This window comes from Rana temporaria, chromosome 1, assembly GCF_905171775.1.
Source record: "Rana temporaria chromosome 1, aRanTem1.1, whole genome shotgun sequence".
Lineage (NCBI taxonomy): Eukaryota > Metazoa > Chordata > Amphibia > Anura > Ranidae > Rana > Rana temporaria.
In genome coordinates, this window is record NC_053489.1 from 672,117,874 (window position 1) to 672,145,788 (window position 27,915).

Below are 27,915 nucleotides of genomic sequence, written 5' to 3' on the forward strand. Positions count from 1 at the left end.
TGAATCAGGAGCAGTCGATACGCCGCCGCAACTAAGCAATTGCGCTGCGTATCTATGGATACGCAGACGCAATTGCTTACTGAATCTAGCCCATTGTATATATGCGTCCAGCATACAAAGAGTTTGAAGAATCAGGACTTATTGTTTTAGCTTCCAAAATTCGAATTTCTTCCACTTAAACTTCCAGCGCAATGAAAATCAAAGTCATAGATTACCATTAAATTTCTTCTGCCGTCTGCCAAACCCAATTATCACCTGGAACAGACTAATAAGCAGACGGCTTCCATTGAGCTACGCGACGGCTGATTTGCGTTCCGCTAAATTCTACTTTTCTGTTACGGCAGAAGAAAAAATGAACCGAATGTTTAACAGCCAAGTGAAAAATGGGAGAGAAAGTTAAACTGTATCAAAAACATATTAGACTTTTTTTTCCCAGGTGGCTCGTTCATTTTGCCAAGATATATATTTTAAATAAAAGTTTATTGGTTGCTAACTGCCATTTCTTACCCAATTCTGTATCTACAATTGGCGGCAGCCTTGCTCTTATGTGTCAGGGAAATTTATGGATGCCTACACAGATACTGGCCACCAGAAAAACTAGATTGGCACAGGAAGTTTGGGGGTTCTGGTGGAGCTCTCAGGAGGTCTCTCAGTAAACGTGCTTGAATTATTAGAATTGTCCAGCCATATTTTTTATTTATTATTATGTACTATCAAGTTTCTCAATGGCGTGTTCAAAGTTTCTGTTTCCAGACACCTCGTTGTCCTCTTCTTTTTTTTTTTCTTTAACTCTTTGTTTTATGACTTGCTCATTTACACTTGCTTCGGCTTCGACACAAATTAACACAGCCTCCCCAAAGCCTCATCGAAGCCCCACCAAAGGCTCATTGATGCCCCACCAAAGGCTCATTAATGCCCCACCAAAGGCTTATCGAAACCCCACCAAAGGCTTATCAAGCCCCACCAAAGGCTCATTGAAGCCCCACCAAAGCCCCATTGAAGCCTCACCAAAGCCTCATCGAAACCCCACCAAAGGCTCATTGAAGCCCCACCAAAGCCCCATTGAAGCCTCACCAAAGCCTCTATGAAGCCCCACGAAAGGCTCATCAAAGCCCCACCAAAGGCTCATCAAAGGCCCACCAAAGCCTCTATGACAGGGGTCTCAAACTAATGGCCCTCCAGCTGTTGCGAAACTACAAGTACCATGAGACATTGCAAGGCTGACAGTTACAAGCATGACTTCCAAAGGCATGATGGGACTTGTAGTTTTGCAACAGCTGGAGGGCCGCCAGTTTGAGACCCCTGTTCTATGAAGCCCCACAAAAGGCTCATCAAAGCCCCACCAAAGGCTCATCGAAGCCCCACCAAAGGCTCATCGAAGCCCCACCAAAGCATCTATGAAGCCCCACGAAAGGATCATCGAAGCTCCACCAAAGGCTCATCAAAGCCCCACCAAAGCCTCATCGAAGCCTCATCAAAGCCCCATCAAAGCCCCACCAAAGGCTCATCAAAGCCCCACCAAAGCCTCATCGAAGCCCCACCAAAGCCTCATCGAAGCCCCACCAAAGCCTCATCAAAGCCCCACCAAAGCCTCATCAAAGCCCCACCAAAGCCTCATTGAAGCCCCACCAAAGCCCCATTGAAGCCTCATTTAAGCCCCATCAAAGCCCCACCAAAGCCTCATCAAAGCCCCATCAAAGCCCCCCAAGCCTCATTAAAGCCCCACCAAAGACTCATCGAAGCTCCACCAAAGCTTAATCGAGGCCCCACCGAAGCCCCACCAAAGCCTCATCAAAGCTCCACCAAAGCCTCATTGAAGCCCCATCGAAAGCTCCACCAAAGCCTCACCAAAGCCTCATCGAAGCCCCACCAAAGCCTCATCAAAGCCCCACCAAAGCCTCATCAAAGCCCCACCAAAGCCTCATTGAAGCCCCACCAAAGCCCCCATTGAAGCCTCATTTAAGCCCCATCAAAGCCTCATCAAAGCCCCATCAAAGCCCCCCAAGCCTCATTGAAGCCCCACCAAAGACTCATTGAAGCTCCACCAAAGCTTTATCGAAGCCCCACCAAAGCCTCATCAAAGCTCCACCAAAGCCTCATTGAAGCCCCATCGAAAGGTCCACCAAAGCCTCATCGAAGCCCCATCAAAGCCCCACCAAAGCCTCATCGAAGCATCACCAAGCAAATGCCTAGGCCAGGGGTAGGCAACCTCGTTCCTTTATCTGTTTTGAAACTACAAATCCCAGGAGACATTGAAAGACCCTGACAATCACAGGCACGGCTCCTAGAGGCAGAGGCATGATGGGATTTGTATTTTTAAAACAGCTAAAGGGCTGAGGTTGTCTACCCCTGTCCTAAGTCATCTTTGTGTAGAGCAACAATTCTTTCAGATCCTCATGGCACCACAAGGTGCCATGTCGAACTTCCAGTGACCGGTGTGAGAGAGTGAGAGCGATAACACCAAATTTGACACACCTGCTCCCCATTCACACCTGAGACCTTGTAACACTAACGAGTCACATGACACGGGGGGGAGGGGAAATGGCTAATTGGGCCCAAGATTCTCAAAGGGCTTACGACGGCGCAACGCAATGTGCGCCGTCGTAAGTCCTAATCTGGGCCATCGTATCTATGCGGCCGATTCTTAGAATCAGTTACGCATAGATAACCATTAGATCCGACAGGCGTAAGGCTCTTACGCCGTCGGATCTTAAATGCAATTTATTTTTTTGCCGCTAGGTGTCGCCGACGTCGTCTTCCCCGTCGAGTATGCAAATTGGCAAAATACGTGAATTCCCGAACGTACGCGCGGTCGACGCAGTGAAGTTACGACGTTTTACGTTAGATTTGCGACGCGTAAAGTTGCCCCTGGGTATATGAGGCGCAATCAATGTTAAGTATGGCTGTCGTTCCCGTGTCGAAATTTGAAAATTGACGTCGTTTGCGTAAGTCGTCCGTGAATAGGGCCTGGACGCCATTTACGTTTGCGTCGAAACCAATGACGTCCTTGCGACGTCATTTGGAGCAATGCACCCTGGGATATTTTCCTGGACGGCGCATGCGCAGTACGTTCGGCGCAGGGAACGCGCCTAATTTAAATGATCCACGCCCCCTACCCGGATCATTTGAATTAGGCGGGCTTGCGCCGGGGGTATTTACGCTACGCCGCCGCAACTTTACAGGCAAGTTCTTTGTCAATAAAGCACTTGCCTGTAAAACTTGCGGCGGCGTAACGTAAATGACATACGTTACGCCGCCGCAGTTTTACGCCCAGATACGAGAATCTGGCCCAAAGTGTCATTTCTTCAGTGTCACATGAAAAGATAGAAGAAAAGATGTACACAAATGTAAGGGGTGTACTCACTTTTGTGAGATACTGTATACCGTATTCATCGGCGTATACCGCGCACTATTTTGCCCTGAAAATCAGGGCAAAATCGTGGGTGCGCGATATACGCCGATACCCGCTTTCCCGCCACGAGTTTGAATACTGCGCCGGCATATACCGAGCGCAGTACACTCGTGTATCTTCGGGCAGTCTCGGCGCCTCTCGCACTGACGTCCTGAGCGTACAGGACGTCAGTGCGACAGTTGCCGAGCCTGCCCGACGATACACGAGTGTACTGCGCTCGGTATATGTCGGCGCAGTATTCAAACTCAGCGCGGGAAACGAGCGGGGAGGACGCAAGGATGCCGCGAGGACGCCGCAGAAGGACACCCGACCCGTCGAAGAGGACACCCGACCCGCCGAAGAGGACACCCGAAGCCGCAGAAGGACGCCGGACCCGACGAGGCTGCCGATGGACGCCGCGCAAAACACCAAAACTGTAAGTACAAAAAAACAAAAAAACTTTTTCCCCACAGGATTGGGGGCCACTTTAGGGGTGCGCGGTATACGCGGGAGCGCGTTATACCGCGATAAATACGGTATACATATATCTGTTGATAGGGTTCCCTTTAAGACATTCAGGTATCGGAAAAGTGGCCGTTGCGCTCGCAAATGGAGGAGTGCCAAGGCCCCTACAGACACAAAGAGAACCCGCCGCGATAACGCAACTCACATGGTGCCCTAATTTACTTTGCAGGGGCCTGAAGAAGTCGGAGGATGAGTGGGGGGTGGGGGGGGAGGGGTCAGGTGAAGATCAGAGCGCGGAGGGATCGGTAACGCTTAGTCACACCGCTCTGGGTCAAATTCTTTATGCGCCCAATACGAGAAACATACCCGGCGCTCTACATGCTAATGAGATGCAAACGCTCACCATATTCCGCATCCAGTTGTCACGGTCGGCGTTTAATCCCTTCCTGGTGTAGAGTGCAAGCCCTTGGGGCTAACAGGGATATGCAAAGGAAAGCTCTGGATTGTATCAATGTGACCGGGAAATGGAAATGATCTGAGGTTGTGTGCGAATAATACGCAAGGAACGAGAGAACGCCGACTGCGCATAGAATCATTTCCTCTAATAAAAGATACAGAAGGAGTTCTCCAGAAAACCAACCTCATTGTTTGCAATGGCTAGTATGTTGTTCAGAAGCAACAGTGATCCGACGAGAGTGCTGTACACCCGCTGTGCCCATTATGAGGGGTTCCCACCATCCCTGTGCTGAGTTCCCGGGTCTGTACACCCGCTGTGCCCATTATGAGGAGTTCCCACCATCCCTGAGCTGAGTTCCCGGGTCTGTACACCCGCTGTGCCCATTATGAGGAGTTCCCACCATCCCTGAGCTGAGTTCCCGGGTCTGTACACCCGCTGTGCCCATTATGAGGGGCTCCCACCATCCCTGTGCTGAGTTCCTGGGTCTGTACACCCGCTGTGCCCAATTATGAGGGGTTCCCCCCATCCCTGTGCTGAGTTCCCGGGTCTGTACACCTGCTGTGCCCATTATGAGGGGTTCCCACCATCCCTGTGCCAAGTTCCTGGGTCTGTACACCTGCTGTGCCCATTATGAGGGGTTCCCACCATCCCTGTGCTGAGTTTCCGGGTCTGTACACCTGCTGTGCCCATTATGAGGAGTTCCCACCATCCCTGTGCTGAGTTCCCAGGTCTGTACACCCGCTGTGCCCATTATGAGGGGTTCCCACCATCCCTGTGCTGAGTTCCCAGGTCTGTACACCCGCTGTGCCCATTATGAGGGGTTCCCACCATCCCTGTGCTGAGTTCCCAGGTCTGTACACCCGCTGTGCCCATTATGAGGGGTTCCCACCATCCCTGTGCTGAGTTCCCAGGTCTGTACACCCGCTGTGCCCATTATGAGGGGTTCCATCATCCCTGTGCTGAGTTCCCGGGTCTGTACACCCGCTGTGCCCATTATGAGGGGTTCCACCCATCCCTGTGCTGAGTTCCCAGGTCTGTACACCCGCTGTGCCCATTATGAGGGGTTCCCACCATCCCTGTGCTGAGTTCCCAGGTCTGTACACCCGCTGTGCCCATTATGAGGGGTTCCATCATCCCTGTGCTGAGTTCCCGGGTCTGTACACCCGCTGTGCCCATTATGAGGGGTTCCACCCATCCCTGTGCTGAGTTCCCGGGTCTGTACACCCGCTGTGCCCATTATGAGGAGTTCCCACCATCCCTGAGCTGAGTTCCCGGGTCTGTACACCCGCTGTGCCCATTATGAGGGGCTCCCACCATCCCTGTGCTGAGTTCCTGGGTCTGTACACCCGCTGTGCCCAATTATGAGGGGTTCCCCCCATCCCTGTGCTGAGTTCCCGGGTCTGTACACCTGCTGTGCCCATTATGAGGGGTTCCCACCATCCCTGTGCCAAGTTCCTGGGTCTGTACACCTGCTGTGCCCATTATGAGGGGTTCCCACCATCCCTGTGCTGAGTTTCCGGGTCTGTACACCTGCTGTGCCCATTATGAGGAGTTCCCACCATCCCTGTGCTGAGTTCCCAGGTCTGTACACCTGCTGTGCCCATTATGAGGGGTTCCATCATCCCTGTGCTGAGTTCCCAGGTCTGTACACCCGCTGTGCCCATTATGAGGGGTTCCACCCATCCCTGTGCTGAGTTCCCAGGTCTGTACACCCGCTGTGCCCATTATGAGGGGTTCCATCATCCCTGTGCTGAGTTCCCAGGTCTGTACACCCGCTGTGCCCATTATGAGGGGTTCCACCCATCCCTGTGCTGAGTTCCCGGGTCTGTACACCTGCTGTGCCCATTATAAGTTCCTGGCTCCGCCTACAACTAGAATATAGGTTCTGGGTAAACTGAGCCTTTCATTTTTCTTAATTCTTAGAATGCCACCAAGCGCCCCATCTTTTCTCTTTGATCTTATTAGGAGGAGGGTGAGTTTTGTTTTATTATAAACAGATTGCAGTGCTTCTCAGGTGATCGCCATCCACTGACAGTGATCACCAGCTGGAGGTCAGTGCGTTCATCTCCAAGGACCTTCTTTGTGTCTGTGCCAGTTACTAAGGACCCACCCATCACACATGTACTCATCACATGGACAGGCAGATTGTATATTAAAAGTATTGCAAATACTACTACGAATAATAATTATTATTAATAATAATAATAATAACAATAATAACAATAATAATACTACTACTACTATTAATAATATAGTATGATAATTCTACCAATAGAAATAGTAATACTAAGGGCTCTTTCACACGTCCGTTCAGTTTTTCAGATCAGTTTTTTTTTTCATCAGTTGATCCGTTTTTCCATCAGTTTTTCGTCAGTTTTTCATCAGTTTTTGCATCAGTTTTTCCATCCGTTTATTTATTTATTTTTTGGGCTTTTTACATAGAAAAACGGATGTTAGCGGAACGGATGATAAACGGATCATCCGTTAACGTCTGTTTTTCGTCCGTTCCGTTTTTTAGACGGAAGAAAAATAGGGTTTTCTTCCGTCCAAAAAAACGGAACTGAACGCAGACGGATGCTAACGGACGCTAGCCCATAGGGAAGCATTGCGGTCCGTTAACGGACGTCCAAAAAACGGACGAACGGAACGGACGTGTGAAAGAGCCCTAACAGTAATAATATTGATACTACTACTTCTAATAATAATGATAATAATAATAATAATAATATTAACACTAATAATAAAGATAATGGGCCAGATTCATAAAAGAGATACGGCGGCATATCTCCTGATACGCCGTTGTATCTCTGAGATACGATTGTCGTATCTATGCGCCTGATTCATAGAATCAGTTACGCATAGATCTCCCTAAGATCCGACATTTGTAACTGTGTTACACCGTCGGATCTTAGGCTGTAATTCTAGGCCGGCCGCTAGGTGGCGATTCCATTGCGGTCGGCGTAGAATATGCAAATGACTAGTTACGCCGATTCACGAACGTCCGCTTTGCCCGTCGCTGTAAATTTACGTTGTTTCCGTAGAGATGCGTTGCGTAAAACTAAGGCTGCCCTCTAGGTGGTGTAACCAATGTTAAGTATGGCCGTCGTTCCCGCGTCGAAATTTAAAATTTCACGTCGTTTGCGTAAGTCGTTCGTGAATGGCGCTGGACGCCATTTACGTTAACGTCGAAACCAATGACGTCCTTGCAGGCGGGCTTGCTTGCACCAAGCGGATTTACGATACGCCGCCGCAAGTTTACAGGTAAGTGCTTTGTGAATCAGGCCCCATACACACCATAGAATCTATCCGCAGATAAATCCCATCAAATGGGTTTCTGCGGATAGATCCTATGGTGTGTACACTCCGTCGGATATTTTTCCGCAGATAAATCTCCCCTGGGATGGATTTCCAGCAGATGGATATTTGCTGACATGCAGAACATATCCATCTGCTGGAATCCATTCCAACGGATGGATCCGCTGGTCTGTACAGACTCACCGGATCCATCCGTCCAAAGGGATTCCCCGCACGCGTCGTAATGATTTGACGCATGCGTGGAATTCCTTATATGACAGCGTCGCGCCCGTCGCCGCGTCATAATAGCGGCGACGGCGCGACACGTCATCGCCAGAGGATTTCAGCGCGGATTTCAATGCGATGGTGTGTACACGCCATCGCATAGAAATCTTCTGAAATCCTCGAGAGGATTTATCCGCGGATACGGTCCACTGGACCGTATCTGCGGATAAATCCTCTCGTGTGTATGGGGCCTCAGGCACTTACGCTGAAAACTTGCGGCAGTGTAACGTAAACGGGATACGTTACGCCGCGGCGCAGGTACCTGAATCTGGCCCAGTAATACTAACAGTAATAATATTGATACTACTACTTCTAATAATAATGATAATAATAATAACACTAATAATAAAGATAATGATACTACTACTAATATTATCAATAGTAGTAGTAGTAGTAGTAGTAGTAGTAATAATTGTATCAATATTATTACTGTTAGCATCAGAAATACTATTATTGTTACTAATAATAATGCTAACAGTAATAATACTAAAACTACTACTACTACACTAATAATAACAAAATATAATTCTACTAACAGTAATTATAATGATACAATTACTACTACTAATAATAATAATAATAATAATAATAATAATAACAAAATATAATAATACTAACAGTAATTATAAAGATACTACTACTACTAATATATGATGGTAATACTACCAACATAAAAGTAATAATAATATTGATACTACTACTTCTAATAATAATGATAATATTAATAACACTAATAATAAAGATAATGATACTACTACTAATATTATTATTATCAATAGTAGTAGTAGGAATAGTAGTATTAATATTATTACTGTTAACATTAGTAATGCTATCACTGTTACTAATAATAATGCTAACAGTAATAGTAATACAACTACTACTACTACTACTAATAATAATAATAACACAATATAATGATACTAACAGTAATTATATTGATACTACTATAACTACTGATAATAATAATAATAATAACAACATATAATTATACTAACAGTAATTATAATGATACTACTATTACTACTACTACTACTATTATTAATAATAATAATAATAATAATAATAATAATAATAATAACAACATATAATTATACTAACAGTAATTATAATGATACTGATACTATTACTACTAATAATAACAATAATTATAATGATAATAAAACTATTACTACTAATAATAATAATATAGTATGATAGTACTACCAATATAAAAAGTAATTATAATACTGATACTAATACTTCTAATAATAACGATAATGAAAGTACTACTAATATTATTATTATCATTAGTAGTAGTAATAGTAGTAGTATCAATATTATTACTATTAGCATTAGTCATACTATCATTTTTATTAATAATAATAACGCTAACAGTAATAATAAATAATAATACAACCACTACTACTACTAATAATAAAAATAATAATAATTATTCCCTGAAGTTGTAAAGCGCTGCACAAACTGTTGGCGCTATATAAATCCTGTATAATAATAATAATAATAATAATAATAATAATAATAATAATAATTAAAAACAAAATACTAATAATAATAACAGTAATTATGATACTAATAATAATAATAATAATAATAATAATAATAATAATAATAATAATATCAACAGTAATACAAAAGATAATGATACTACTATTACTAATGATCATTACACTAATAATACTAACAGTAATAATAGAGATAATAATAATATTATAATAATAATAATAATAATAATAATAATAATAATAATAATAATAATAATAATGATAGTATTACTAATGCTAACAGTAACAATAGTGGTACTAATACGACTACTGCTACTACTACTCATAATACTACTAATAATAATAAAATAAAAATGATATTACTAACATTAATAATAATAATGATACTTCTATTAATAATATTAATTGTAATATTAGTAATACTAACAGTAATAATAATGATACTACTGCTGATAATAATGGAATAATTATAGATATACATTTGTATAAGTGCGGCAGGTGAAGGCTGGCAGTGGAAAGGTTAACGATCTCCTGTGATTGGAGGAGCGGCGGTGTGACCGTCCTCGGAGGACCCCCCATGGCTGTGGGTTCGGGGGGAGTCGGAGGGCCTCTGATCCCGCGTGTGAAGGGAAGGAGAGGAGTAAAGCTCATAAACACTTTTACGCTGGAAGTGAGAATTAGTAGAACGCATACAAAGTATTTTTATGGAGCGGGTGTGAGACTGAGAGAATGTAGTAAACTTCCCCCCGGGCCGCGCGCTCCACTACCGGGCTTTCCACGCGGCGGAGCGCTCCTCCGATATCAATACATGGACTCTTCCCAATGGGCACAATCCGGGATTCGTGACTAATCATGGAAGCAGACACGGGATCGATCGATTAATGATCATCTCTGTGCCCCGTCCTATTCTACCAGCCCATTGCCCGCCATGGAGGACGGGGGAGGGGGCATCTTGACCCACTCCTACTAATAACACGCAGAATGAGCGACTATAGAAGAGACAATTCCATCCCACTGACAACTGCAAAGGAATTTGATTTGTATCTTATTATCTTATCTTATTGTATTTTATATTATTAGATCTTCAGCATAACATGTGGGCGTTACCTATGTAAATGCAGCCACACCCACTCCCCCCAGACTGACACCCACCCATCAAGGCATTATGATATTTGCATAACTCCTCCCAATAGCCCGCCCACTGCTTGCATCAGGACAGAGGGCAGGGCATCTCTCATTCATCAATCTTCAGCATACCATGTGGGCGTTACCTATGTAAACGCAGCCACACCCACTCCCCCCAGACTGACACTAACCCACCCATCAACGCATTATTATATTTGCATAACTCCTCCCATGAGCCCGCCCACTGCCTGCATCAGGACAGAGGGTAGGGCATCTCTCATTCATCAATCTTCAGCATACCATGTGGGCGTTACCTATGTAAATGCAGCCACACCCACTCCTCCAGACTGACACCCACCCATCAAGGCATTATGATATTTGCATAACTCCTCCCAAGAGCCCGCCCACTGCTTGCATCAGGACAGAGGGCAGGGCATCTCTTATTCATTAATCTTCAGCATAACATGTGGGCGTTACCTATGTAAACGCAGCCACACCCACTTCCCCAGACTGACACCCACCCATCAAGGCATTATGATATTTGCATAACTCCTCCCAAGAGCCCGCCCACTGCTTGCATCAGGACAGAGGGCAGGGCATTTTTCATTCATCGATCTTCAGCATACCGTGTGGGCGTTACCTATGTAAACAAAGCCACATCCACTCCCCCAGACTGACACCCACCCATCAAGGCGTTATGATATTTGCATAACTCCTCCCAAGAGCCCGCCCACTGCTTGCATCAGGACAGAGGGCAGGGCATCTTTCATTCATCGATCTTCAGCATACCATGTGGGCGTTACCAATGTAAATGCAGCCACACCCACTCCCCCAGACTGACACCCACCCATCAAGGTATTGTAATATTTACATAACTCCTCCCACTGCTTACATCAGGACTGAGGGCTCCTGAGAGGAGTACTGAGGCCGGGTGATTGGATGTTTTCAGGACAGCCCCCTGTAAGCCCCTCCCACCAGCCATGCAATTCATCCCCAACATATAAAGCTTTATGGATTAATGAGGGAAATCCCCTCTTAGAAAGCCGTCACCAGAAATGGCCCCATTGCAAGATTTTCCCCCGTTCCCATTCTAGGGGGTAACATTTCCGATTTCCCTTTACATCAGTGCACAGGCGCCGTATAGAGCCGCACCGACGTTCGGCTTCTTTCGGCAACTCGTGACGCGCTGTATGCGACGGTCGGAAGCCTGTCAATCAGATAGGAACGCCCAGTCCCGCATACCCGGAAGCGGCAGTGAAATACGGTATGTACGGAAAAAAAAAAAAAAACAGCCGATTGTCATTAGGACAACTCGGCTGAATGTAATGTTAAAAATTTATTTTTGGGTGAACCCCCGCTTTAAATAAAAATAATAATAATAGTAAAAAAAAAACGGAAATAATAATAATAATACTTAAATAATAATAATAATAATAGTAAACAAAAAAAAGAAATAATAATAATAACACTTAAATAAAAATAATAATAATAGTAAAAAAACCGAAATAAAAATAATAATACTTAAATAATAATAATAATAATAATAATAATAATAATAATAGTAAAACAAAAACGAAATAATGATAATAATACTTAAATAAAAATAATAATAATAGTAAAAAAAACGAAATAATAATACTTAAATAATAATAATAATAATAATAATAATAATAATAATAATAATAATAATAATAAAAATAATAATAGTAGTAAAAAAACCGAAATAATAATACTTAAATAGAAATAAAAATAATAATAATAATAATAGTAAAAAAAAAATAATACTTAAATAATAATAATAGTAGTAAAAAACCGAAATAATAATAATAATAATAATAATAATAATAATAATAATAATAATACTTAAATAGTAGTAAAAAAAAACTAAATAATAATACTTAAATAAAAATAATAATAATTATAGTAAAAAAAAAAAAATAATAATAATAATACTTAAATAGTAGTAAAAAAAACTAAATAATAATACTTAAATAAAAATAATAATAATAATAATAGTAAAAAAAATAATAATAATAATACTTAAATAATAATAATAGTAAAAAAAAAAAGAAATAATAATAATAACACTTAAATAAAAATAATAATAATAGTAAAAAAAACTAAATAAAAATAATATTACTTAAATAATAATAATAATAATAGTAAATAAAAACGAAATAATGATAATAATACTTAAATAAAAATAATAATAATAATAATAATAGTAAAAAAAAACGAAATAATAATACTTAAATAATAATAATAATAATAATAATAATAATAATAATAATAATAATAGTAAAAAAAACGAAATAATAATACTTAAATAGAATTAAAAATAATAATAATAATAATAATAATAATAATAATAATAATAATAATAGTAAAAAAAAATAATACTTAAATAATAATAATAGTAGTAAAAAAACGAAATAATAATAATAATACTTAAATAAAAATAATAATAATAGTAAAAAACAAAAAAAAAAAAATATTAATAATACTTAAATAGTAGTAAATAAAACTAAATAATAATACTTAAATAAAAATAATAATAATAATAGTAAAAAAAAAATAATAATAATAATACTTAAATAATAATAATAGTAAAAAATAATAATAATAATAATAATAATAATACTTAAATAATAATAATAACAATGATGTAACACAGAGCTGTATTAATTTGTGTCTTTCAATTTTTGAACACAGAACTAGCATTCAGTAGCAGCCTCCGAACTTTCTCACTACAGGTTTCCATCAACACAAATTCAGGAAAATAAACTATCGCAGGAAATCCGAAAGGCAAAATCATTTTCCCCCGCAGCAGTCAGCGGCTACATACCTTGTGTCAATAAACGTCACCCCCGGTATCCGTTCATGAACCGCGCACAGCTATCCACGTAAGTACCCAATGGGGAGGAGGACGATTAAACAGCACCACAGCTGCCGAACTCTGCAGAAAGAAGAAGGAAAAAAAAAAAAAGAATTAAGATTTGCACCTGGAGCAAAAACCATTGTGGCCAATTCTCACATCTGATGCTCAACAAACAGCGGATGGCGGGAGTGCGCTCTTCCAGCACAGCGGGGTACCGGGGCGGGATGAGGAGCTACAGTACGAGATTTTTCCTCGAGGTAACCATCCAGACATATGAGAGTGATCAGTCATCATTTATAAGAAGTATAAAAACACAAATCTGACCATTTCTGGCTACTTTCTGTATATACACCGTTTGATTAAAATGTTGCGCTTGGCTAATTTTTGGTGATTGCTCGGAAGCAATCATCATTTGATCGGAGGAAATAAAAAATACAAAAGAGGTTCCACAAGCCGTGGCACAGGAAATAATTGAAGGTTTTTGGGCAGATACAGAAATTTACGGGAGGTGGACGGACTTGTGTCTTTTTTCAACCTCACCTACTATGTAACCTTTATCACATACGGGACCTACTGTATTAAATCAGTAAGATCAGTTGGGAGGTCCTGCATTTTTTGCAGCACAGGGTTGCAAGATTTCCCCACTCTTTAAAAACTAGAATATTTTTTTTTACTGTTTACCCACCACAAAAACAGCAGGGACGCTACTTTAGATAAAGAAAACATACATGGGCAGTCAGGGCAATCCGCTAATAACTGTGACCGAGCTGTCATTGGGCAGCTCAGATCACCACATGATGTACAGAGCCAACCAGAGTGGCTCTGTACCTCTCTGGTTGGCTCTGTATGATGTAATGTCGCAGTCCCGCTACAAATCGCTGCCATTCTTAGTAAAAAAAGAAATAAATAATAAAATTGCCATAAATCTATCCCCTATTGTGTAGACCAGGGGTCTTGAATTAAAATTCAAGGAGGTCCGGTCACTAAAATTTTCTTTGGGCCAAGGTCCGAATCTCAAGTCCCCATTTGTTCCCATCACAGTGCTTCTTTACATCAGGTGTCCCCATCACAGCTCCCCTTTACATCAGGTGTCCCCATCACAGCGCCCCTTTAAATCAGGTGTCCCCATCACAGCGTCCCTTTAAATCAGGTGTCCCCATCACAGCGCTCCTTTACATCAGGTGTCCCCATCACAGCGCTCCTTTACATCAGGTATCCCCATCACATCGCCCCTTTACATCAGGTGTCCCTATAACAGTGCCCCTTAACATAAAATAAGGGTCACGCTGATGGGCACATTTTATGCTAAGGGGCACCCTGATGGGCACAACAAAACGTGATCCTTAACATAAAATGTGCCCATCAGAGTGTCCCTTAACATAAAATATGTCCAACAGCGTGCCCCGTAACATAAAATGTGCTCATGGGCACATTTTATATTAAGGGACACTGTCATGGGCAAATTTTATGTTAAGGGGCACTCTGATGGGCACAACAAAATGTGTCCATCAGTGTGCACATTAAAAATATACCCATCAGCGTAAAATAAAATGCGCCCATCAGAGTGCCCCTTAACATAAAAAAGTGCCCATCAGCGTGACCTTTAACATATGCCCAGCAGTGTTGACAATAAAAAAATATGTCCATTAATAGTGATCACTAACTATGAACATGCCACATACCTAGAATGCAGGAGGGGCAGATGCTGCAAGATAAGGAGCCGGGGGCGAGTAGCAGGGGGCGGGGCGCGCACGTGATGTCATGCCCCTACTCGCAAGGAGAGCCAGGAGTGGACCTGGGAACCAGGAGCAGCAGGGGGCGGGGAACGCAAGTGACGTGAGAGCCAGGAGTGCAGGGGGCGGGGGAAGGAATGTGATGTCAGGCCCCTACTCGCGGCCATACGCGCTGGTAAACTTTCGAGACCTGCGGTGAGGAGCAGGGGGCAGGCGCACACTGGCAGTGTCACTGGTTGCTGGGGAAACCCTCGGTCCCAGCAAACCAGCGCTGCTTTTTTGTAATTATACTGGCGGTCCGGGCAGAAGTGTCATTCGGGCCGGACTCGGACCGCGGGCCGCCATTTAGTGATGGCTGGTGTAGACGCTATAACTTTTGCGCAAACCAATCAATAAACGCTTATTGTGATTTTTTTTTTACCAAAAATATGTAGAAGAATACGTATCGGCCTAAACTGATAAAGACAAAGGGCTAGATTCACCAAAGAGATACAACAGCGTTTCTCTCTTCATTAGTGTCCCCCATCAGAGCCCCCCCACAGCAGGTGTCCCCCATCAGAGCCCCCCCACAGCAGGTGTCCCCCATCAGAGCCCCCCCACAGCAGGTGTCCTCCATCAGAGCCCCCCCCAGCAGGTGTCCCCCATCAGAGTCCCCCCAGCAGTTGCCCCCCATTAGAGGCCCCCCACAGCAGGTGTCCCCCATCAGAGCCCCCCACAGCAGGTGTCCCCCATCAGAGCCCCCCCCCCTACAGCAGGTGTCCCCATAGATCAGTACTTGTCCATTAGATCCCTGTAGCTCAGGCGTGCTGGGAGCAGAAGCACTTTATAGGGGGCGTGGCATCTTTGGTTACTTGGAGGGTGGCACTCGGAGAGCATTTCTGGGAGTGCACGGGATGATTTGCAGCAGCTCCGGCCAACCCAGAAGCCTCTCATCACATTGCCTATGGGAGAAGAGCCGACACACGCAGAGGGGGCGGGGCAGACAGGAGACTGCTCCATGCACACTGGACAGAATTAATTAGTGGAGCCTAGTGCCAGAACGTGTTTCGGTACTAGGCTCCACTGTGGTACCCAGCCCCGGATTCCGGGGACAGCGGGAGGTATGCACTCTTGTCAGTTGCCAGCGGAGAGAGCAAGCAAGATGGGGAACCACAGCACCCGCTACATGCGCTCCGACTCTGGACACAGACAAGGAGGAGGGAGGGGAGTAATTTGGAGCTTCGGTGCCCCCACCTCTGCGGCACCTGGGTGCAGAGCACCCCGTGCACCCTGCCTAGGATCGGCCCTGGCAGGGCATAGATCTATGTCCACTATTGTATAGCCATACGTTCATGTGTGACCTCAGAAGCGCACACATCTGCATGCATGAAGGAGACACTACAATATGTGTTGAAGTGCCCACATGTATATATGCAAATATGAACATTCATGGGGGATTAAAAAAATGACTATTACCTGTAAAGGCGTGAGGGCTGAACACAGCTGGTGATCAACGTCATTTAACAGCGATCACTTACCAAAACATTACTGCATACGCATTATTCAATCAAAGCCTTCTGGCTGGATGTACTTTATCAACAAAGGCACAAAAAAATCCCAGGCTACGAAGGCATTACCTAACGGAATGTTTTTTTGGGAGCGCAAGAGGATGTCATACAGATAAAGGGAATCAAACCTTGAACCCAGTGCACGTAGGGTGACCACGTGCCCCGAATTTTGCAGGTCTGTCCCGGGCACATTCATTCCAGGACAATACAGTGTCCCGGAATGAAACTGACACAGCCCCCCCCCCCCCCCCGGGCCAATCTGATGACCCCAAAAAAGGCCGCCACATCACCGCTTTACTCACTGACAGTACTTGTCCTGGCCGGGAATGCCTGGAGGAGCACAATCTCACCCCATGATTGTGATTGGAGAAATCATAAATCCCGCCTCTTGTGTCCAATCACTGCGCTGTGATTTGTTACAGCACAAGCTGATTTTTGGGAAGGGAGGGTGTCCCTGAATGGTAGTTTGGAAATGTGGTCACCCTAAGTGCACGCTGCAAACCATTCATCTACCCAGCTCTGCCCATAACCACTTTCAGGAAAACATATACACATTTTTGGCAAAAAAAAAAAAAAAGATATATTATTATTTCTGCTCTTTTGTGTCCCATGATACTGCAATAGTTTTTCCTGAACCACTTCTGCACAAGTGGCTCCATAAAGTAAATATATTTTCCAGATTTTGGTCACAAGTTCTGCAGTGTCCCAGCTACACATACAATCTCGTCATTAACAATGTGGGGGCTCGTCCGGGATTAATTTAAAGGGCAGATGCTGAGTGACAGCACAGAGGATGTTTGCAAATAGCTAATGATGCTACTCAAGGGACCTACAGACAAAGTGCGTGCAGTTACAAAGGTTTAGTATTGTTAGCATAAGAACCTGGGCAAATGAATAACAATGTGGGGGCTCGTCCGGGATTAATATAAAGGGTAGCTTCTGAGTGACAGCGCAGAGGAAGTTCACAGATAGCTAATGCTGCTACTCAAGTGACCTGCAGACTTTGGCCCAGATTCAAGTAGAATTGCGCGATATTTGCGGGGGAGCAGGGCAACGATTTTGCCCTGCGCCCCCGCAAATATTTTGCGCTGCCCTCGATTCACAGAGCAGTAGCTCCGTGAATTGCGAGGGCGCGCCGGCAAATTTGCCCGGCGTAAGCGCGCGCAAGTTAAATGATCCCACCGGGGGCGGAAATCATTTAAATTAGGCGCGCTCCCGCGCCAAGCGTACAGCGCATGCTCCGTCGGGAAACTTTCCCGACGTGCATTGCGGCAAATGACGTCGCAAGGACGTCATTTTCTTCTAATTGAACGTGAATGGCGTCCAGCGCCAGATTTTAGCCTGCAGTCGGTGTAACGAGGTTCCTGAATCAGGAGCACTCGTTACACCGGAGCAAGTAAGCACTTGCACTGCATAACCTATGGCTGCGCGGGTGCAAGTGCTTCTTGAATCTGGGCCAAAGTGTGTGCACTTACAATACTGAGCCTTTGTAATTGCACAGGAAGTGGGGCAAATAAATAACAATGTGGGGGCTCATCTGAGATTAAAATGAAAGGTAGATGCTGCTACTCAAGTGACCTACAGACGAACTGAGCGCAGTTACAAAGGCACAAGAACTGGAGCAATGTAATAACAATGTGGGGGCTCGTCCGGGATTAATAAAAAGGGTCGATTCTGAGTGACAGGGCAGAGGAAGTTTGCAGATAGCTAATGCTGCTACTCAAGTGCAGACAAAGTGTGTGCAGCTACAAAGGCTCAGTATTGTAAGCATAAAAACCGGGGCAGATAAATAACAATGTGGGGGCTCATCCGGGATTAATATAAAGGGTAGATGCTGCATAGCAGCGCAGAGGAAGTTTACAGATAGCTAATACTACTACTCAAGTGACCTGCAGACAATGGGCTAGATTCAGGTACAGTTACGCCGGCATATCGGTAGATACGCCGTCGTAACTCTGAATCTACGCCGTCGTAAATTTAAGCGTATTCTGGAAACCAGATACGCTTAAATTAGGCTAAGATACGAGCGGCGTAAGTCTCCTACGCCGTCGTATCTTAGGATGCATATTTACGCTGGCCGGTAGGTGGCGCTTCCGTTGAGTTTGGCGTAGAATATGCAAATGAGCTAGATACGCCCATTCAGAAACGTACGTGCGCCCGGCGCATTTTTTATGTCGTTTACGTAAGGCTTTTTCCGGCGTAAAGTTAGTCGAATAAATAGCTGGCCTAGCCAATGTTAAGTATGGTCGTCGTTCCCGCGTCCAATTTGAAAATTTTACGTCGTTTGCGTAAGTCGTCCGTGAATGGGGCTGGACGTAATTTACGTTCACGTCGAAACCAATACGTCCTTGCGGCGTACTTTGGAGCAATGCACACTGGGATATGTCCACGGACGGCGCATGCGCCGTTCGTGAAAAACTTCAATCACGTCGGGTCACGAGTCATTTACATAAAACACGCCCCCCTGTTCCAGATTTGAATTAGGCGCGCTTAGGCCGGCCCATTTACGCTACGCCGCCGTAACTTAGGAGGCAAGTGCTTTGTGAATACAGCACTTGCCTCTCTGACTTACGGCGGCGTAGCGTATATGCAATATGCTACGCCGCCTCAAAATTACGCCGACATACCTGAATCTAGCCCAAAGTGTGCAGTTACAAAGGCTCAGTAGCGTAAGCATAAGAAACGGGGCAAATAAATAACAATATGGGGGCTCGTCCGGGATTAATATAAAAGGTAGATTCTGAGTGGCAGCACAGTGGAAGTTCACAGATAGCTAATGCTAATACTCATGTGACCTGCAGACCTGCGCCCTTGAGGACTCTACATTGGCTATCTGTAAAGGATCGGTTACATTCAAGACCCTCTGCCTCACTCACAAACGCACACAAAGAAACGCGCCTCAATATTTATGCGAGAAAATAAAACACTACACCCCTAATCGGGTCCTCCGATCAACTAATCAAAATCTCCTCCCCATCCCCAAGTCCCGCTACAAATCTAAAGGAGAACGAAGATTCGCAGTCCAAGGACCACGGCTATGGAACGCTCTACCAACGAACATCCGCATGGAAGAAAACCATCGGGCCTTCAGGAAAAAGCTTAAGACTCATCTCTTCTGAAGGACCTTGGATGAAGTTGGACAAAAAGCGTCTTGAGGCGATTTAGTTCGCATTTGTTAGCGCTATATAAGTTACTCACTCACTGAGGCCCCGTACACACGTCCGAGGAACTCGACGGGCAAAACCCATCGTTTTGCTCGCCGAGTTCTGTGTGAAGCCGCCGAGGATCTCGGCAAGCCAACTTTCCTCATTGAACAATGAGGAAATAGAGAACATGTTCTCTATTTGGCTCGACGAGGAACTCGTCGGCTTCCTCGGCCGAAAGTGTACACACGGCCGGGTTTCTCGGCAGAATTCAGCTCCGATCGAGTTTCTGGCTGAATTCTGCCGAGAAACTCCGTCGTGTGTACGGGGCCTCAGACAAACTGACCTAATGTTCAGTGGAAATAACAATTAGCATGCATCCTTATTGTGGATACCATAGGGAGAGAATACTTGGATTGTTTATCAGGAGACAAGCATGGGATAGCACACCCTGACCACGTCTGTAGCTCCAAAAGGTGTTTTCCAAGGTATTCTTTATCCCTGTTCTAGGGTGGTGTGAGATTCGGTGGTGTAACTACTGTGTGGCTCACTGTTCTCCTTGCTGGAGAGAAAGCTGTACCTGGGGATCTGCAATGCAAGGATCTCCCTTCCTTTGTTTAGTTACTTTGTGGATCATCTTCCACCAGTCATTAAATCACCAGTCATGGGGGATGGAGAGCAGCTCTTACATTATGAAGCAAAGCCATGCCTCTTCCAAGATGGCTGCCTCAACACAGCTCACTAAAGTATCAGCTGCAAGGAGATGACAGACAGTACCAGTGATTGGTCCTAAGTCCTTGGTTTGCTTTTTTTGGGATCCACCGATCACAGTACAGGTCCTCTTTAAGAGGGACACGGGAAAAAAATCCTCCTTTTCTGGAAGAAGGAGATCGCAGTGAGGACTTGGCACTGTTCTGCATCCTGTGAACTCACAATCAAACACTTGTAGTATTGTTTAATAAAAGGCAGCACATCGCGCCAAAACGTTGCCGAGTTACCGTACACAACGCTCGCAACCTGCGTTAATAATTGCTTTCAGGACGGCGTCCAACGTCCACCTTCTCAAAGCCGTGCTCTCGGGGGGCTAATACGCTCGCTATTTAGATATTTTATGCAGGCTGCAACTACGCACATTGCTACACTTCGCAACAACGATTTCCAGACCCGTGTTCTTCATTTTATTTATATATATATATATATGTCATCAATATTTGATACGTCTGGAAAAATCTGCATTGTTAACGTCAGCCAACCCGTGTGTGTGTTCCGGAGAGCTAATAAAAAAAAAAAAAAAAAAAAAAAGAATACAACTGTAACAGGCTAAAAAAAGAAACATTTAAAATTAACAACTGAAATCGAATGAAAAGCATTATAGAGGCTGAAATCACTAAATATAGACAACGGACGCACTTCCCCTATCTCCCTGCTATAGGGGAACTGTCAGTCCAATAGAGGAACATAGATTACTGATCCAGAGTGGCCCCCTGATCCTCGACTTCTGGGGTCCCTCGGCGGCTCTCGCGACTCCTCCTCTTATCAGATAACTCTACTAGGTGAAGCGCTCTCCTGGGGGTTAGCTTGCGGGCACGCTCCCGAGTCCAGCATTTGCGTCCATGAACACAAATGCCGCACTAGGCCCCGCCCCCCGGCACCCGCGTCATTGGATTTGATTGACAGCAGTGGGAGCCAACGGCTGCTATCAATCTATTCAATCAAGAGCTGGGACCCCCGCACAGAGAGGGACAGCACGTCTCCGCTGAGTGAAGTCCAGGGCTCAGGTAAGTTAAACAGGGGGGCTGGGGGGCCGGTGACTGCCAAAAGTTTTTTTACCTAGGATGCATTAAGGTAAAAAAAAACAAGAGGGTTTACAACCCCTTTAATAATAATAATAATACAAATAATAATGAATACAATTGGAGAAAAGCCAATGTAGCACCAATATTTAAAAAAGCGCCAAGATACGTCGCTGGGAAATACAGACCAGTTAGCCTAACATCAATAGTATGAAAGCTCTTGGAGGGGATGATAAGGGATTATACAAAATTTTAGTAATAAAAACAATATCATTAGCAGTAATCAGCATGGATTCATGAAGAATCGTTTGCATGAATCTATCTATGGGTTTCCTAACACTGTCACTGGGCGTCAAAAAAAAAAGTAAACAGCGAGCGCCATATTTGGCGCTCAGCGCTCGCAGTTCACCCAGCTGTGTTAGAAAAGCAAATGAATATTCGACTTCCTAACACTGAACCGCTTCTCTGCCAATCAGGTGCTCGGGTCTGTTACCCGTCACCTGATTGGCTGAAATGACAGGCACTGTGATTGAACGCCTATCAGGCGTCCAATCACAGCAGAGGACGGGAAGGGAGGATGGGAGAAGACATTGAGGAGTATGAAGGACACCGCTCGCTGCCCGCCGCCGTCAGCTGCTGCCCCACCGAGTCAGGGTAAGTGCCATGCAGACGGCAGGCAGGGGGGCACACTGGCAGCATTTAATGGCACAGTGGGAGCATTTGATGGGGCACAGTGGGAGCATTTGATGGGGCACAGTGCCAGCGTTTGATGGGCACAGTAGCAGCGTTTGATGCGCACAGTGGCAGTGTTTGGGCACAGTGGCAGCATTTGATGGGCACAGTGGCTGCATTTGATGGGCACAGTGGCTGCGTTTGATGGGCACAGTGGCTGCGTTTGATGGGCACAGTGGTGGCAATTGATGAGCACAGTGGCGGCGTTTGATGGGCACAGTGGTGGAAATTGATGGGCACAGTGGCGGAAATTGATGGGCACAGCGGCAACGTTTGTTGGGCACAGTGGCAGCAATTGATGGGCACAGTGACGGCAATTGATGGGTGCAGTGGCGGCATTTGATGGGCACAGTGGCGGCAATTGATGGGCGCAGTGGCTGCATTTGATAGCACAGTGAGGCTGCAATTTATGTTTTTTTTCCAGAATGTTTTAGTTTGTTTGCGTCGTCCCCCCCCAAAAAAAAAAAAATTGGAGCACCAGCCGCCACTGGTGGAAAATTTGCAAGAAGATCTAAAAAAGAATGGGGTGGACAACTACATGGCAAATGAGGTTTAATGTTGAAAAATTGAAAATAATGCATTTGGGTGCCAAAAATCTGAATGCAATCTACTCGGGGGGGGGGGACCTCTGGTGGAATCTATGATGGAAAAGGACCTGGGGGTCCTAGTAGATGATCGGCTCAGTAATGACAAGCTGCTGCTAACAAAGCAAACAGAATATTGGCATTCATTAAAAAGGGGATCAACTCCAGAGATAAAGCGATAATTCTCCCGCGCTACAAGACTCTGGTCCGGCTGCACCTGGAGTATGCCGTTCGGTTCTGGGCTCCAGTCCTCAGGAAGGATGTACTGGAAATGGAGTGAGTACAAAGAAGGGCAACAAAGCTAATAAAGGGTCTGTAGGATATTAGTTATGAGGAAAGGTTGTGAGAACCAAACTTATTCTCTCTGGAGAAGAGACACCGGAGAGGGGATATGATTTCAATTTACAAATACCGTACTGGTGACCCCACAATAGGGAGAAAACTTTTTTGCGGAAGGGGGATTAACAAGACACGTGGTCACTCATTAAAATGAAAAGAAAATAAGTTTAACCTTAAACTACGTAGAGGGTTCTTTACTGTAAGAGCGGCAAGGATGTGGAATTCCCTTCCACAGGCGGTGGTCTCAACAGGGAGCATCAATAGCTTCAAGAAACTATTAGATAAGCACCTGAATGACCACAACATACAGGGATATACAATGTAATACTGACATATAATCACACACATAGGCTGGACTTGATGGAATTGTGTCTTTTTTCAGCCTCACCTCGTATGTAATGCAGACACTACGGGCTAGATTCAGGTACATTTGCGCTTTTTTTATGGAGGCGCAGGGCAACGTTTTTGCCCTGCGCCCCCGCAAATTTTCTCCGCTACCCGCGATTCACAGAGCAGTAGCTCCGTAAATTGCGTGGGCGCTCCGGCAAAATGCCCGGCGTAAGCGCGCGCAATTTAAATGATCCCGTAGGGGGCGGGAATCATTTAAATTAAGCGCGTTCCCGCGCCAATCGCAGGGACGTCATTTGCTTCAAAGTGAACGTGAATGGCGTCCAGCGCCATTCACGATTCACTTACGCACACTACGTAAAGTTCACATTTCGCGACGCGGGAACGACGGGTATACGTAACATTGGCTGCCCCTGCTAATAGCAGGGGCAGCCTTACGCGAAAACCGCCGTATGCAAACTACGTAAACTGCGTACGCAGGGCGCGCGTAACGTTGTGAATCGGCGTTAGTATGCAATTTGCATACTATACGCTGACCACTACGGGAACGCCACCTAGCGGCCATCGCAAGAATGCAGCCTAAGATATGCGGGCATGAGAGCCTTATGCCACGCATATCTTAGGCTGCAGTCGGCGTAACGAGGTTCCTGAATCAGGAGCATTCGTTACGCCGGCGCAAGTAAGCAATTGCGCTGCGTAACTATGGTTACGCAGGCGCAATTGCTCTCTGAATCCGGGCCTACATTTATATACGTAATGTTCGTTCTTCAGTCGATCGAGCCGTCAGGACAAAAAAACACCTTTTTTTTGTAACTGAAAAGTTTAAAAGACGAAGGTGATAAAAGAGACGGCGGCGAAGGTGAGCGCGATGAGATAGGGGCGCTCCGGGAGCTGATGGATCCTTTGGAGGGAGATTGACGCGACATGACGGACGACCCCGGGGAGGAATGTGCCGGTTTTGCCCCCCCCCCCGCCTGTCACTGCTGCAGGTGAGCGATATATTCATAAAGCGCGACGAGCGCCCAAGAACAGCTCCTGACACCGGAGACAAAGGCTGCTGTCAGAAGAGGCGATAAGCGAGGATGAAGCGCGCCTTGTTATCACGGAAGGACAGCTCTGCTCTCCGCGCGCGGCTGATACATCACTCGGCAGGTTCACGTCTCCCGGCTCTTCCCCCCTCCCCCCCCCCCAGTTAATGGCACCAGCCATCATTGTTATTAATCGCCCGTGAGATTTTCGCCTCTTGCGCGGTTTATCACACGATCTCCAAGCTGTGAGACCTTCAAGAGGGAACTGACTGTGTGCTTAAGAAAGGCGACGTCTCCACATCAATCAGTCCCAAAGCTTGTAAAACCGAATGACGGCTGAAGAACTCCGCGGCAAGAAGAGTCATTCTGCATGGGGAGGGGTGCAAGGACCTCAGAATACCTGCGATGACATATATACGCTATATTACCAAAAGTATTGGGACACCTGCCTTTACACGCACATGAACTTTAATGACACCCCAGTCTTAGTCCGTAGGGTTCAATATTGAGTTGGCCCCGCCCTTTGCAGCTATAACAGCTTCAACTCTTCTGGGAACTTTTACCTTCCCTTCCTATACCTTCCAACTTATTCCTTCCCTTCCTATACCTTCCAACTTATTCCTTCCCTTCCTATACCTTCCAACTTATTCCTTCCCTTCCTATACCTTCCAACTCATACCTTCCCTTCCAATACCTTCCAACTTATACCTTCCCTTCCTATACATTCCAACTTATTCCTTCCCTTCCTATACCTTCCAACTTATATCTTCCCTTCCTATACCTTCCAACTTATTCCTTCCCTTCCAATACCTTCCAACTTATACCTTCCCTTCCTATACCTTCCAACTTATTCCTTCCCTTCCTATACCTTCCAACTTATACCTTCCCTTCCTATACCTTCCAACTTATACCTTCCCTTCCAATACCTTCCAACTTATTTCTTCCCTTCCTACTGTATACATTCCAACTTATTCCTTCCCTTCCTATACCTTCCAACTTATACCTTCCCTTCCTATACCTTCCAACTTATTCCTTCCCTTCCTATACCTTCCAACTTATACCTTCTCTCCCTATACCTTCCAACTTATACCTTCTCTCCCTATACCTTCCAACTTATTCCTTCCCTTCCTATACCTTCCAACTTATACCTTCCCTTCCTATACCTTCCAACTTATACCTTCCCTTCCTATACCTTCCAACTTATACCTTCCCTTCCTATATCTTCCACCTTATTCCTTCCCTTCCTATACCTTCCAACTTATTCCTTCCCTTCCTATACCTTCCAACTTATACCTTCCCTTCCTATACCTTCCAACTTATACCTTCCCTTCCTATATCTTCCACCTTATTCCTTCCCTTCCTATACCTTCCAACTTATACCTTCCCTTCCTATACCTTCCAACTTATTCCTTCCCTTCCTATACCTTCCAACTTATACCTTCCCGTCCTATACATTCCAACTTATTCCTTCCCTTCCTATACCTTCCAACTTATTCCTTCCCGTCCTATACATTCCAACTTATTCCTTCCCTTCCTATACCTTCCAACTTATACCTTCCCTTCCTATACCTTCCAACTTATACCTTCCCTTCCTATAACTTCCAACTTATACCTTCTCTTCCTATACATTCCAACTTATTCCTTCCCTTCCTATACCTTCCAACTTATACCTTCCCTTCCTATAACTTCCAACTTATACCTTCCCTTCCTATACCTTCCAACTTATACCTTCCCTTCCTATACCTTCCAACTTATGCCTTCCCTTCCTATACCTTCCAACTTATACCTTCTCTTCCTATACCTTCCAACGTATTCCTTCCCTTCCTATACCTTCCAACTTATACCTTCTCCTTCTATACCTTCCCTTCCTATACCTTCCCTTTCTATACCTTCCAACTTATTCCTTCCCTTCCTATACATTCCGACTTATACCTTCCCTTCCTATACCTTCCAACTTATACCTTCCCTTCCTATACCTTCCAACTTATACCTTCCCTTCCTATACCTTCCAACTTATACCTTCTCCTTCTATACCTTCCCTTCCTATACCTTCCCTTTCTATACCTTCCAACTTTTACCTTCCCTTCCTATACCTTCCAACTTTTACCTTCCCTTCCTATACATTCCAACTTTTACCTTCCCTTCCCTTTCTATACATTCCAACTTATTCCTTCCCTTCCTACCCTATACCCGCTCTTTCTTTTATCAGCTGATAGACACAATGGGCCAGATTCACAGAGGAAATACGCCGGAGTATCTACTGATACTCCGGCGTATTTTCAAATTTGCCGCGTCGTATCTTTATTTGTAATTCACAAAAAAGATATGACGGCTTTTGGCATAGATCCGACAGGCGTACGGCTTCGTACGCCTTCGGATCCTAGGTGTAATTTTTGCGGCGGCCGCTGGGTGGAGTTTGCGTCGTTTTCCAGCGTTGGGTATGCAAATTAGCTGATTACGGTGATCCACGAAGATACGGGCGTTCGTCGCAATCTCTTACGTCGTCGCTAGTCGGTTTTTCCCGTCGCAAACTTAGGCCTGCTTTTTCATGGCTTACATTTAGAACAGCCATGTTAAAGTATGGCCGTCGTTCCCGCGTCTAATTTCTTTTTTTTTTTTTGCGTAAGACGTCCGGGAAAACGAAACGACGTAACGCACGTCGCCGGTCAAACAATACGTTGGGGCGCCGTAATTTCGCGCAAAGCACGTCGGGAAATTTTCACACGGAGCATGCGCAGAACGTTCGGCGCGAGAACGCGCCTAATTTAAATGGTACACGCCCCATTTGAATTAGGCGGGCTTGCGCCGGACGGCTTTACGTTACACCGCCGTAAGTGTACACGCAAGTGCTTGGTGAATCAGGCACTTGCGCTGAAAACTTGCGGCGGTGAAACGTAAAGGGGATACGTTATGCCGCCGCATATATCTGTGAATCTGGCCCAATATTACCAAAAGTATTGGGACGCCTGCCTTTACATGCACATGAAACTATATCTAAAATAAATCTCTCTCTCTCTCTCTCTCTCTCTCTCTCTCTCTCTCTCTCTCTCTCTCTCTCTCTCTCTCTCTCTCTCTCTCTCTCTCTCTCTCTCTCTCTCTATATATATATATATATATATATATATATAAATTAATATATACACATTTATTTTATTTCATTTATTTATTTAAATTTTTTTATTTAGCTAGATTTTTTTTGCTAGAGTTGGGCTTTAAAAATAAAAACATATTTGACAGTTGTGTAAACTCAGCAACTTTATGATGGGATGCG

At 44.7% G+C, this 27,915-nt stretch overlaps 1 protein-coding gene across 3 annotated transcripts in view; it reads right to left on the reverse strand.

The window, feature by feature from the left end:
• CNTFR (ciliary neurotrophic factor receptor) overlaps positions 1–27,915 on the reverse strand; it is a 504,096-nt gene that overhangs the window by 351,364 nt on the left and 124,817 nt on the right. For all 3 annotated transcript variants that reach the window (XM_040335631.1, XM_040335628.1, XM_040335629.1), the window contains exon 2: positions 13,365–13,475. The gene's annotated coding sequence lies outside the window, so the exon portion shown is untranslated. The remainder of the gene's footprint in view (positions 1–13,364; positions 13,476–27,915) is intronic.